The following is a 13,480-nucleotide window of genomic DNA, read 5'->3' on the forward strand; positions in this document are numbered from 1 at the left end:
AACAATTTCAATGGCAAACCTTTATCATTGTCTATCAATATTAGCATTAATATTATAATCATTAAACATATATATAATCAATTGTTTATTAATGTTTATTGGTGTATATTTTGATTTACCGGTATTTATTACAATTATTACAATTATCAGAAGCATTTGCTTTTTTTTTTGGCATCATGTAATCGCCATTTTGTTGACCGATTGATAAACTATCAGGCTATTACTGTAACATAAGTTTACAAGTGTACAAGTTTGGATGTTCATTGCTTTCTATTCTTTATTTGTTTCAAAAAAGAATAAACGTATGGTTTTGGTTGATTCTATTACGAAAATAGTTCAAATTCGATTCAACAATCCTGAAATACGATTTTTACTGGCTTTTGCAAGTCTTGTATGGTTTGTAAATTTTAGATCATGAATATCTTAAGGAATCGAGTGTGACGTCCATTTTATCTGAACTAGTAAACATTTTTGTTTAGGGATAAGCTGAAGCCTGAGTACGGTTGCCATATTTTCTCGCTGTTTTGAAGACCCTTTGACGACCTTTGACTTTTTCTCCCCTCTTTAATATGGTTGTTGTCTTTTTGACACATTCCCCGTGTCTAATCTCAATTCTATGTAATTTAAAATCAATTCCGTCTCCAATGACCGACCAACAGTTACACAACAATATTTGATATCAGGAACAGTGATAAATAGTTTGTGTCATAAGCAGTGTATTGCCTTCCTCTGATTAACATCCAAATATCAGACCTATTCCCAATACCAGACAGGTAAATTCAAAAAAAGGAGGTCCATTTTCCCATTGATGATACGCCCAAAAACTGGTCGTCTATAACATTGTATGCACAGCTACAGCTACAGTTTGAGCCGAAGATTATACAGTGTAACCTGCCGAATCCGACACCTGAGTATTCCAACATCCCGTTATAACCGACACATTTTCATGGTCCCAAAATATGTTTGAATATATGACTCTCTGTCCTACATCAAAATTTTTACCCCAAAAAATATGATTTATCCCGTTTTTTTAGTAATATCTTATAAATGTTGGATCAAAATTTAACAACTTAATACTTTTCATCGGCCAGGCTCGTTGATGTTAGTCGGATCATTGTCAATGTTGGTCGGATCACTTTTTTTGCAAGCTTTGAATATATATTATTTTCTTTTTTTTCTTCCTATATTTAAGTAACAAATGCTGAAATTTATTATATTTCAAATTAAAAAGGTTTAGCATTTTCATTTGGTCCTGTAATTGTCGATATCGGTCAGGTCATTGATAACGTTGGTCTGTCAGGCTACTTTTTTTGCAAGCTTTTAATATTTGTATACGTGGTTTTTCTTCTTCTTACCTTTATGTTTTAAATGATAACTGTTACTGTATTTCAAATGTTAGATAATTCCTTCGAGAAATAAAAAAGTTACTAGCATTTTTTATTTGGTCTTGTTATTGTCATGCCATTGGTTCAGTCATTAGTAATACTCGTTTAAACGCTTGAGTAGATTGGAATAGTTGCAAATCTGAAATCATGACCATAGTTTATATGACAATTTTTTTTTATGTTTTCATTATAAAGAAACTAACAAGTTTTATGATTAGTCAGAGTGATGTATGAAGCAACTTATGTCCCGTTTTGAACCATAATTCAACCACACACTACCCATATTCTCAGTGATTGATATAATCTTGAATCTAGTTAATGTTAAGTTATAGGCATAGAAAACTCTAGAGGGGAGAACCGAATACAAGATAATATCTATACGTTTCAGAAACCAAAATTAGGACTACTATGCACAATGGTATGCATAAGAGCTCATTGGATATAGTGCAGAGTTGATTTCTATATAACTACGCTGGAGATAAAAAATGACGAATTATAATCAACATTATTATCATCTGAGATCTATAATCCTTTTTACCATTGTATTGAAATAACAAGCACAAACATACTAATCCACTTGCCCTAATTTACCTTTCCCTTGTAAATAGCTTAAGGTGTGTTCCGTCAACATGATCCCATGGTAATTCTTGTTGGTTCGTGCTCAACAACCCAAAACTGCATACATGGGATACCAATATCAAAATCTAAATATGAAAACCTATCCACATTTTGGTACTTATGGGTGGGAGAGGGGGAAATTATCAAGAACTTCATCAACCCAAACAGTCAATATGTATTGCCTGACCAAATATAGCCCTTAAACCAACCACCACTTGGATATTGAAAGAATGAGGATGTATCACCTTCCGCCAAAGATATCAACCAATGAGGTTATACCCATATCCTCAGTGATTGATATGATCCTGCATCCAGTTCATGTTAAGTTATGGGCATAGAAAACTCTATTGTCCATACCGCATATTTGCATGCCAATCTCAAATTACACCACTAGCAAGGCTTTCCAGGCTTTCCCTTAAGGAATAGTATTCCCAAAACACAAAACAAAAAACACTTTTAAATGATCAAATATTATTCCTTTATTATGTTTACAATACTAATAACCATTTCAAGATACGTGTACACAATTCTTTATAAATAGTTTTATATTTCAATAAATTCTCATGAATTTGACCACATACAAACTTATAAAAGTTTCGTTAAAGCAATGAACTCATATCAAAAGGAACATTATTTGATTAACATCTTCAACATGTGGAAAGCTTGTTGTAAGCAAAGGGACTTCATTTCCAAGTGTCAACTATGCTGGCTTGTCTCTAACTTTACGTTTGTTGAATCAAACCCACTCTTTACTTCCAAACAGGAACATCGACAATTGTATTTCCACTTGATTCTTCTGCTGAAAAAATATTAACCAATTACAACTTGTTAATTTGTACTAAGACAACATTAATCACACTTTGAAAAGGAAAAATCCCTCCGCCTATAATCCAAGTGGAAAACCACTAGGGAATCAGTGTCCCTCGAGCTGTAGACAAAGAAATTTGAATTAAAATATTAAACCATACATAATATTGTAGTATACATCGGTACTAGTATACAAATTCATTCAACATAATATTTATCAAATAAAACAAACAACAATTATTTAATCCCCCAAGACAAACAGATTTTTGTGACATATTTAAAACACATCAATGAAATTATATATACACATCCAATAGTAAACATCATAAAATTACGGACAAACTATTAGAATTACTTTTAATAGGTTCATCTGAACATAAAGCTGTTTCCATCACAGATTTTTTTTTATATTATAGGTACCGTGCCATATTGGCATCTTCTGCCTTTCTCAATACAGACAAACATCATATAGTGTGATTTCCATATTTACACCTATTGTTTTTTATTGTTGTTATTATATATTTTCTGAAATCAAAACATTACTTAAACTTGCAATTTGTTCTCAAAAGATTCTGATCAGAAAAATCATTGCCTTTAAGGTTGATCGAACTCATTAACATGACTTATCGTGCAATGTCATATTGCTTTCCCTTCATTCATCAGCTTGTCAAAACTGTAGGTAACACCATCTGAAAACAAAAACTTTGTTTTCAATTCTATATACAATCAAATAGACCACTGAACGCGGACCTCGACGAAGACACCTTGTAATTCAATAAACATCACTCCGGCAAACACTAATATCAAGTTACATGTAAATCATTCCACTTTCTCAATCTTTTTATTCTTTTCTAACAAAGTCTTTGAAGAGCATTTTCTATCAGTATGTACGGTGTAATAATAAATAAAAAATCCACTACACTCAAAAGTTACAAAAGAAACATTTACCGTATAAACAATGTATTAATCTCTTTTCAAATACAGGTCTCCAAAATGGCCAGAGCCCTTTCTTCTACATAAAATATATTAACGTTATAGCACTTTGCCCTGCGTTTAACCGGCGCACGGCATAACAAATATCGGACCACCTGAGTTGATAACTACCCAAGGTCTAAATCCCAAAACATTTTGCCAGCTCATAAATTACCACCTAACTCTATCATGAAGCCACCAAGGTGAATGTAAATGACCATCAAGGTCTTAAAGCCACCAAGGCTAGTATTTTTGATTTAATGTTGCCACCTAGGTCTATTGCCATTAAGGCATATATAAATGACCACCTAGGTCTATTGCACAAAGGCATATATAAATTACCAACTAGGTCTATTGCCACCAAGGCATATATAAATGACCACCAAGGTCTTAAAGCCACCAAGGCTAATGTAATAAAAATTATAAGAATATAATTACTTTGCCGACAACACGTGGAGCACGACAATCCCACAGCTTGGATATTGAAAGAATGAGGATGTATTTCCGCCAAAGATATCAACCAATGACGTTATGTGTATGTCAACAGTAAAATCTAAACTTAATTGAACTGATAAATAATACATATTCCTATTCTGTGGATCCATGGTTTAATTTCATAACAGAATGTAATTTTAATCAGATATTAAATTTTGTTACGCTTAATTTGAAATTGAAAGGTGATTCCTTTTGTATTACCTATTCTGAAATCTTAATTATTTTTAGAATTTATATATGGAGGTCAATATCTTTAATTTCACTTTACGTAATCAACTGAAAATGCAATTATACTTGTCTGTTATTTAATTTTATATAGTTATCAAACCGTATTATTTTGCTCTAGAGTTGTATAATTTCTTGCACGTGCCCCCCCTTTTCTTCATTTAGAGATTTGAAATTAACGAAAATTTTCCTGTTTCATACATAAAGTATTGACTTTTCATTATACTATATATTTTTGAAAGAAGACACAAAATTTCTGTGTCATTTTGTTCTCTTGTGGAGAGTTGTCTCATTGGCAATCATACCACATCTTCTATTTTACATAAGAGACAATTTCCGTTGTTAAGCATGTGAAAGGTCCATTGTGCAATTATTTGTTGTTGTGTTATTTTTAATCGTGAACAACGTTGAATTCCAAATCATCAGCTTTATCGATTCTGTTGAAGGTAAATCAATAAAAACGCCTCGAATTGTTAAAGTTTCGATTTGAAATTTTTTAATTTGTTATAGTTAAGAATGCAGAATCAGCCTCGCATTTCGTAGAACACAGTTATTATTTCATTTTTTCCCAAAGAACAGTGATTGTACAAATTTTCTGAAAAAAAACATATGTTCTTTAACTGGGCATGTGGAGCTTTATCGATTCTGTTGAAGGTTAATCCAGAAAAACGCCTCGAACACTTCAAATTATTAAAGTTTCGATTTCAAATTTTTTAATTTATTATAGTTTAGAATGTAAAATCAGCCTTGCAGTTCGTAGAACACAGTTATTATTTCCATTTTTCCCAAAGAACAGTGATTGTACACATTTTCTGAAAAAAAAACATATTCTCTTTAATTGGACATGTGGATCTTCACATGATTAATAATTATCACTACAAAATTTTATAGTTGTATTATGAAAATGTAAGTGAAATAATCCATTGATCGGAATGTTTCAAGTTATGGACACACGGTTACTGAAAATCATTAGGTATATAATCATAAAAATGGAGCGAGAGATACAAAATGGTATTAAGTGGATTTCCTTACGAACTTACCAGGAATGTTTCATTTTATATTATCGATTTAATAGTTTTTGTCTGTTTCTTTTTAATTTTTAATGTGCGCATTAAGGTAGCCGGTACGTAAACGGTTTGTACAGTAATTATTTTTTGTAGACGTTTTACACTCTTTCGGTACAGATATCTGAAAATGTCAGGAAAAAGTAATACTAGTATAACAAAAATACCGAACTCAGAGGAAAATTCAAAACGGAAATTCTAAAATCAAATGACAAAAAAAAAAAACTGAAACAAATCAAACGAATGGATAATAACTGTCATATTCCCGACTTGATACAGGCATTTTCTTATTTAGAAAATGGTAGCTTAAACCTGGTCTTATAGTTAGTTAAACCTCTCACTTGGATTACAGTCGCAAAAAAACGACGTGTGATCAAATCAAAAATTAATTTAATCCTCTGTGCAAAGGAAAATTGTTAGTAATCATGGATTAATTTATCACTACGATTTGTCGGTGTTTCAACTTACTAACGACATAATTTCGCGGTTTGAAATCATTAGTACTAGTGAATCTTCCCATTTTCGATTGTGACATTCGAGTGTTGGTTGGTGTGGTGTGTGCTAATACATAGCAAGAGACAATTACCCTGTAAAGGAAGCACGTAGTCCTGCTTATTTTTATGCATAGAAGAAAGACTTTAAATATATTAATTTATACGGGATATCTGTATAAAATTTCTGTCATAACTTTCAATTAGTTGATGGTTTTGGTTACATAAGCCCTTCTTGACAGTTTTTGGATAATTGTTCAATTTTCTATCAAATCTAGCATGAAGGCATGCAGTTTTGAGTCATTTTTAGACGTGATAACTTTCAAAATAAATATTCGGAAATATGCCAAGACACTAATAATACCTTAGAGTAATCATTTGATTCAAATAATGTGTGATCACTTGGCGTCCGTCGTCCGCCGTTGTCATCGTCTTCGAAATTATTCTCCACCGAAACTACTGGGCAAAAGTTAATCAAGAAAATCATCATTTGGATTTATATTTAAACATTTGTGTTTGATGAACACGCTCGCCAGCCAAGATGACAGAAATAGCTACAAAAAAAAGCATAAGGGTAAAATGCAAGTGTGTCTATTATTTTAGCTGTCATAAATAAAGGAGATCTTTAGTTGCAGAAATGTTCAGAATGTTGAGCTGTATAAGTCATTCACATAGTTTAAAACTGTCAGGCGACTTCCTATAGGAGTTATTGCCCTTAAATGACAAATATTACCATTTTTTTTTTCATTTTTAGCTATTATCATTTTTTTTTTATTCAACAAAAGTATTGCACACGCTGTTAACAATTACTCTACTATTATCTTAAAAACAACAATAGAGAGATACTTTAAACGCCAAAATTATGAACTAGACAAGTTCTACAAATAAGTTGGCATGGTCGAAATCGTCAGTGGAATCCTTATTAGAGTTATTGCCCTTAGATGACGATTTTTAAAAAATGATATTGCTTATCTGCATAATATCGTGACAATCATAAAAGATAGATAAAAATTTAAATAAGAAATATGATCAGCAAGTCAAGATCTGCTATTTAGTTGAATTGTGCTAATGAAGTTAGTAGACAATCACTCTTTATAATAGAGAGAAATCTTAAAGCATCTATCTGATTATTGATTGCTGCACAGTTGCCTATAATTGCTTACATCCATTTCATTTGAACTTAGGTGGATAGTTGTTTCATTATCTAATATTATAGAGAGAAGATAAACAGACCAAACAGTAAATGACTAGCAATACAAAATCAACAAAACAGAGATTTTTGTCATGAATTCTAGTCTCGTCTACAATGTTGGAGAGTAGTGTTGAATATGCACATAGACTACGGTGAACTACACAGGCTCTAATGAACTTCATATTATTGTTGCCTCTAAAAAAATAAATATATTGCCTTCCATCCAGCATCAACCATAATCGATAAATGAATGGTGCCTTGAAGATGGAACATATCTGTTTATAAATATATGATAACGTAGATTTATTTTTTAATTTAGATTTTACTAGCATATAGCATTATTAAGGTTGATTTTTGCTACAAGATAATGTTGATATTCCTTTCAGAGACTCCTCATTTGATTTAAGTTTTGACTGCAATACAAAAATAAATTCCTATTTGATAACTTGAATCTTTGATATTTTATATTCATCATGCAATGCATAAGTTGTTCAAATTCCTTTGGATCTCTTTGGAATATGCCCTCAGTGAAGTCTATTTATTATATTGTTATATATTTGATATTTTTGTTCCACTGCTAAGACTGAGTAACAACTAAAGATACGGTAATTTTAGTTTATTTCCGACCGGCAGTGAAACCCTAGCCAAAGCGGGACATTTTTTTTTACTGTACGAAAGTACAAGTACGCAACCAAGATTAATCAGAATATGGACGTTAAGGTAGTATGGATGTCTCTCACCATCTGGGGTAGTAAATAAAAGAGAACCTAAGGTAAAGATTTTCAATCAAATTAGCAAAATTTGATAAGGAATGCAGATAACTAACGTGAATTTTCATTTATAAAAATACATTTATAACTAAACATTTGCGCCAATTTGTAGTCCTTTTTTTCCGTGTTAGAGTTGCAGTGGTAATATGCAAAGATCAAAGATGAAGACACTTAATTCACAGGTTAAAATGTATAAGCAATTAATATAAAGGTAATGGTACGTTTAGGAGTTATATCATGTACAGTTTATTTTAAAGAAAAAGAACGAAAACTAATAAAATACGAGAAGCTAGATTTGATCAAATAGTTTCAGCAAAAAAAAACTCGGGCATTATTTTGGTATATATACATGATAAAGCAACTTAATATTTTATATATTGTGCTTAGAAAAAGTCCGTGTAATTTCTTTTATTATACAAATTAAGTACATTTTTTAGAGTTAAATTAAGATTTTCTGCATTTATAAATCAATATTTGAGGACATGGCAAATTAATACTTATCTTTCATTTGATAAAAGTTCCAAAAAATAATTGAATGTCTATTTTTCTAATTTTACGAAAAAATTAAACTTATCATTTGTGATTCTATATGGCTGAATACTAATGCGCTACTTCAACGAGTCGTATGTGTGTAAAGACATGAACAGTACGAACTTTTGTTTGAAACCTGTATATATAAATATGGTGAAAACCTGTCATTTGTTAGATTATTCTGCTAAATTTATTATGAAGCTATTTGGCATTGACAAAAATAGTTTTATAACACAAAATCTACCAAACATTACCTCACTGAAATGTCGGTTAATGATTAACTTTCAAATAAATTAAGCATAAAGTATACATTTGAATATTATAAACGATCTAAATGAAATATGGTTTAGATAAATAACCAGATTAAACTCATTAATATGCAGTATTTTGCAATAAAATTACATGGTCAATTACATAATAGTAATGCTCGACAAGTGACCATGTAAATACATCACACACAAGGAAGTTAACGCCTCTCGTCTTGAACGATATCTTTAAGATTATAAATCAAATGACTTTTTAATTTAATGCTTCATTTAATAGTTAAATTATGTTTGAAAATAGATTTGTATCAACACTTTTAAGAACTTACGATTTATTTCTTCTATTTCTTATTATGTTGCCCTTCTCTCAAACAGTTGGTCGAATGTTTGAGAATGAACATGTTTAGCAATTTATATACCAATACTTTAATTATAAAGCAATTTTTTTATCTTTATTTCTAACCTAACTTTCATATGTTTATGTCATGACGTAGAAGATATTGTAAACCAAAACTGGCCTTTCGATCTATGTACATTTATGTATTTCAGGCTGTTCTTGTAACCAATTGATTGCTTGATTCAATCATTCATTCATTGAATACGAAATAACAATGGGTTGGGCATTTTTATCTTGAGGGTTAAAATACGACTATAAATGTCTTAATAATTGTTAAATGAAAACAAATCTACGGCTACCATGAGTTATTTGGTCCTATAGTAGGACAAATACAATAATTTAGTCAACAGTACGCACGATACTATTTTGATGTTTCGTTTTAATAAAACGTTAGATATTTAAAATATTATCTCATTTTTTTTAAATCACAATGTTTCACCCACAAATGTTCTTTTTGTCCAATTTTATTATATTCTGAGTCGGACAAGGAGATTGAAATCGGCCGGTGTTTACATTATACACCTAATGCATATTATATATATAAGCATAAAAAGTAAAATCACAAAAATACTGAACTGCGAAGAAAATTCAAAACGGAAAGTCTCTAATCAAATGGCAAAAATCAAATGATAAAACACATCAAACGAATGGACAACAACTGTCATATTCCTGACCATACCCGTGATTCAATGGTCATTTTGGGGTCTTTTATAGCTGACTATGCAGTATAGGATTTCTCATTGTCGAATACCGTATGGTGTTCCTTAGTTGTTAACTGTTATGTCGTTTGCTCTCTGGTGGAGAGTTGTCTCATTGGCATTTCTACCACATTTTCTTTAAGTTTTTATATGACATCAACTTGTTTAGTTGTCAAAGACGATTACATCATTTCACAGAATTTTCGTTTAAAAGAAAATTTACACCGAAATAATAGCTGAAATCGGCTGATTTCTTATTAATATGTTATCAGTGGAAAGTAGAGTTAAGGAATACTGTTTGAAGTCAGACTCATATTAACCTGGTTCCCGGAACCACGTTCCATGTATTAGCTGATAGTTATATTGGTATTTGTGTAACATATTGAATATTGCGATCGGAACCAGTCTACCCTCATATGATTAAGGAACAAGTCGGCAAAAAGCTGAATACACTTGGTTCCCATAGAAATACTGATCATGTGTTGAAAGCAAATCCTCCAAACGTAACAAATATGTTGTCAATCAAGAAATCAAGTCAGTTTCAGATTGATTTTTTTACTATGTACGATTTATCGCTTCGTGTAGACAAGATACTTGTATCTACGTTGGCTATTCTTCTCATGAAACAAAAAAGGACCAACTCTTTCAATTTGTCCTTTAGTTTGAAATTGGGAATACTTGTTTAAATTGTAGAAAAGTCAAATGTTTTAAAACTATTGCAAGATGAAAAAGTCTTAGATTGAATGTTCTCCAAACGATCTTTGGTATTTTTTGTATAACAGACAAATGATAGTACACAAGAAACAACATAGAAAACTAAACACACAGCAACACGAACCCCACCAGGTGTTCCGGAAGGGTAAGCAGATCCTGCTCCACAGGCACCCGTCATGTTACTCATGTTATTACAAACCCGGTAAATAGTCTAATTAGATAGCTCGTGAAAAGGGAAGGGTAGTCACTACATAAGGAACATATCCGATATCATCTGTGAAACGGTTATTCCATAACGGTCAACCAACGATGGTGTCGGTAAAATTTTCGAAGGGATGATTTCAACTTTACCATTTGAAACTCTTGGTTTAATAGCTTCCTTGTGAGCAGCAACCCTCTATCAAGGGAATCATGATAGGAAATACAAGCCCGGGAATATCGTATCAATTGGGAGATATATACTCTGTATGCAGTGGATGAGTGTCTTGGTGATATAAGTTGAGTTTCCAACAAAATTGTCAATACCCAATTCATTTATCAAGCAGTTAATGTAATGTGCTTTACACACAAAAACGATGTTGTTTTGGGCTTTAACTACGGGGACATCAACATATTTGTCATGGAGGTAGGACACATGTTTTGCAACATTTGGGTCTTTAAAGATTGACGTAGCATGGGTATTAATAGATAAACCCATTTAGTTTTTTAAGACTGTATCAACGATCTTACACCCCTAATTAATCAATTTGGAAAGAGTATCTACGTCTACTTTCTCACGTTTTGAACCATTAGCCTGTCATTAATCTCGACTGCATCCATCAGTATTTTGAAGTTGTGTTCTCAGTTAATGATGGATTGAGGCTCACGATATTTAAAAGCAAAATACATTTCCCCTGTGTTCAGGTAATTTCAAACTTTCAAATTTGGTCAAATTCTTTTAATCATATGCGTTTGCGTTGTAAATGAATGTTTTTCATTGGATAATTTAACAGTTTTTCCTGTTCATTATATTTTATGATAGATTGAAGTTCAAGCCTGTGTATCGTTTCTTTTGTTGACTAGTATATAATCCGTTTGGCCACGCTATTACCGGTGACCTAAACATAGTCAATAACACTTCTCTGCGAAAAGTGTTATCCAAAGACCCGAAATATCGTGAGCCTAAATCCATCAATTAAAAACTCAACTTCAAAATACTAATGGATGCAGTCGAGATTCATTTCAGGCTAATTAATTTAACGACAGAAAGAAGACGTGGATACTTTTTCCGACAAAAAATACCAAAGATCTGTTGGAGCACTTTCTATATAGCAGACTCTTTGTATCTTGCAATAGTATTAAAACATTTGACTTTTCTACACTTTACACAGGTATTCACCATTTCAAACTAAAAGAGAAATTGAAAGAGTTGGTCCTGTTTTATTTCGATCTTTAAAAAGAAAAGCCAACGTAGAATTTTTTGTTCCATCTGATAAGCTAAAACTTTTTCAACTGATTTGTATAGTTCGTTCTTATGTTGTACTGTTATACCACTGTCCCAGGTTAGGAGGAGGGTTGGAATCCCGCTAACATGTTTAACCCCGCCACATTATGTATGTATGTGCCTGTCCCAAGTCAGGAGCCTGTAATTCAGAGGTTGTCGTTTGTTTATGTGTTACATATTTGTTTATCGATCATTTATTGTACATAAATAAGGCCGTTAGTTTTCTCGTTTGAAATGTTTTACATTGTCATTTAGGGGCCTTTTATAGCTGACTATGCGGTATGGGCTTTGCTCATTGTTGAAGGCCGTATGGTGACCTATAGTTGTTAATTTCTGTGTCATTTTGGTCCCTTGTGGAGAGTTGTTTCATTGTCAATCATACCACATCTTCTTTTTGATATAACGTCTTTGAGAAGGATAAATCGTACTTTGTAAAACCATCAATATGATTAAAACAGTTTTTAATCTGAAACTGACTTGTTTCTTGATTCACAACATATTTGTTACGTTTGGAGGACGTATTTTCCCATGGGAACTGATTGCAATATTCAGAATGTTACACATAAAACTAATATCTGGAACGCAGTATCGGAAACCAGGATAATATGAGTCTGACTTCATATAGAAACTTTTTTAGAATAAAGAAAATAAATTAATAGTATCCCTTAACTATACTTTCCGGTATAGAGAGGACATATTAATAAAAAAGATCAGCCAATTTCAGCTATTATTTTAGTATAAGTTTATATTACTCCTACGAAATGATGTTATCGTCTTTGACAACTAAACAAGGTGACGTCATTTATAAAAGTAAGAAGATGTGGTAAAAATGTCAATGAGACATTTTTCCACCAGAGACCTAATGACATAACAGTTTACAATTAAGGGACACCGTACGATATTCAACAATGAGTAAAAACCCATACTGCATAGTCTGCTATAAAAGACCCCGAAATGACCACAAAATCACAGGCATTCTTATGTGTATGCATTCGGTGTATGATGTAAACACCAGCCGTTTTCATTCTCCTTGTTCGACTCAGAATGTAATAAAATTAGATACAAAGAACATTTGGGAGTGAAAAATTGTTAGGTTTTTTTTAATCTATTATTCAATAAGTTTGGGTAAAACGGAACAGCAAAACAGTATCGGGCGTACTATTAACTCAATTACTATATGTATTTGTCTATTATAATCAAAATAACTCATGATAACCGTATATTTGTTTTCATTTAACAATGAATTAGACATTTATAGTCGTATTTTAACCTTCGCTATCCCTTGGGATAAAAATTCAAATCAATTGGTTACAAGAACAGGCTTAAATATAAATCCACATAGATAGAAAGGCCAGTTAAGGTTTACAATATCTTC

General features: G+C 31.8%; 1 protein-coding gene across 3 annotated transcripts in view; it reads right to left on the reverse strand.

Annotated features, from left to right (window-relative positions):
* Window positions 1–13,480, reverse strand: part of LOC127727074 (uncharacterized) — a 149,001-nt gene that overhangs the window by 100,619 nt on the left and 34,902 nt on the right. The window lies entirely within an intron of this gene.

Source organism: Mytilus californianus, unplaced genomic scaffold, assembly GCF_021869535.1.
Source record: "Mytilus californianus isolate M0D057914Y unplaced genomic scaffold, xbMytCali1.0.p SCAF_19, whole genome shotgun sequence".
Lineage (NCBI taxonomy): Eukaryota > Metazoa > Mollusca > Bivalvia > Mytilida > Mytilidae > Mytilus > Mytilus californianus.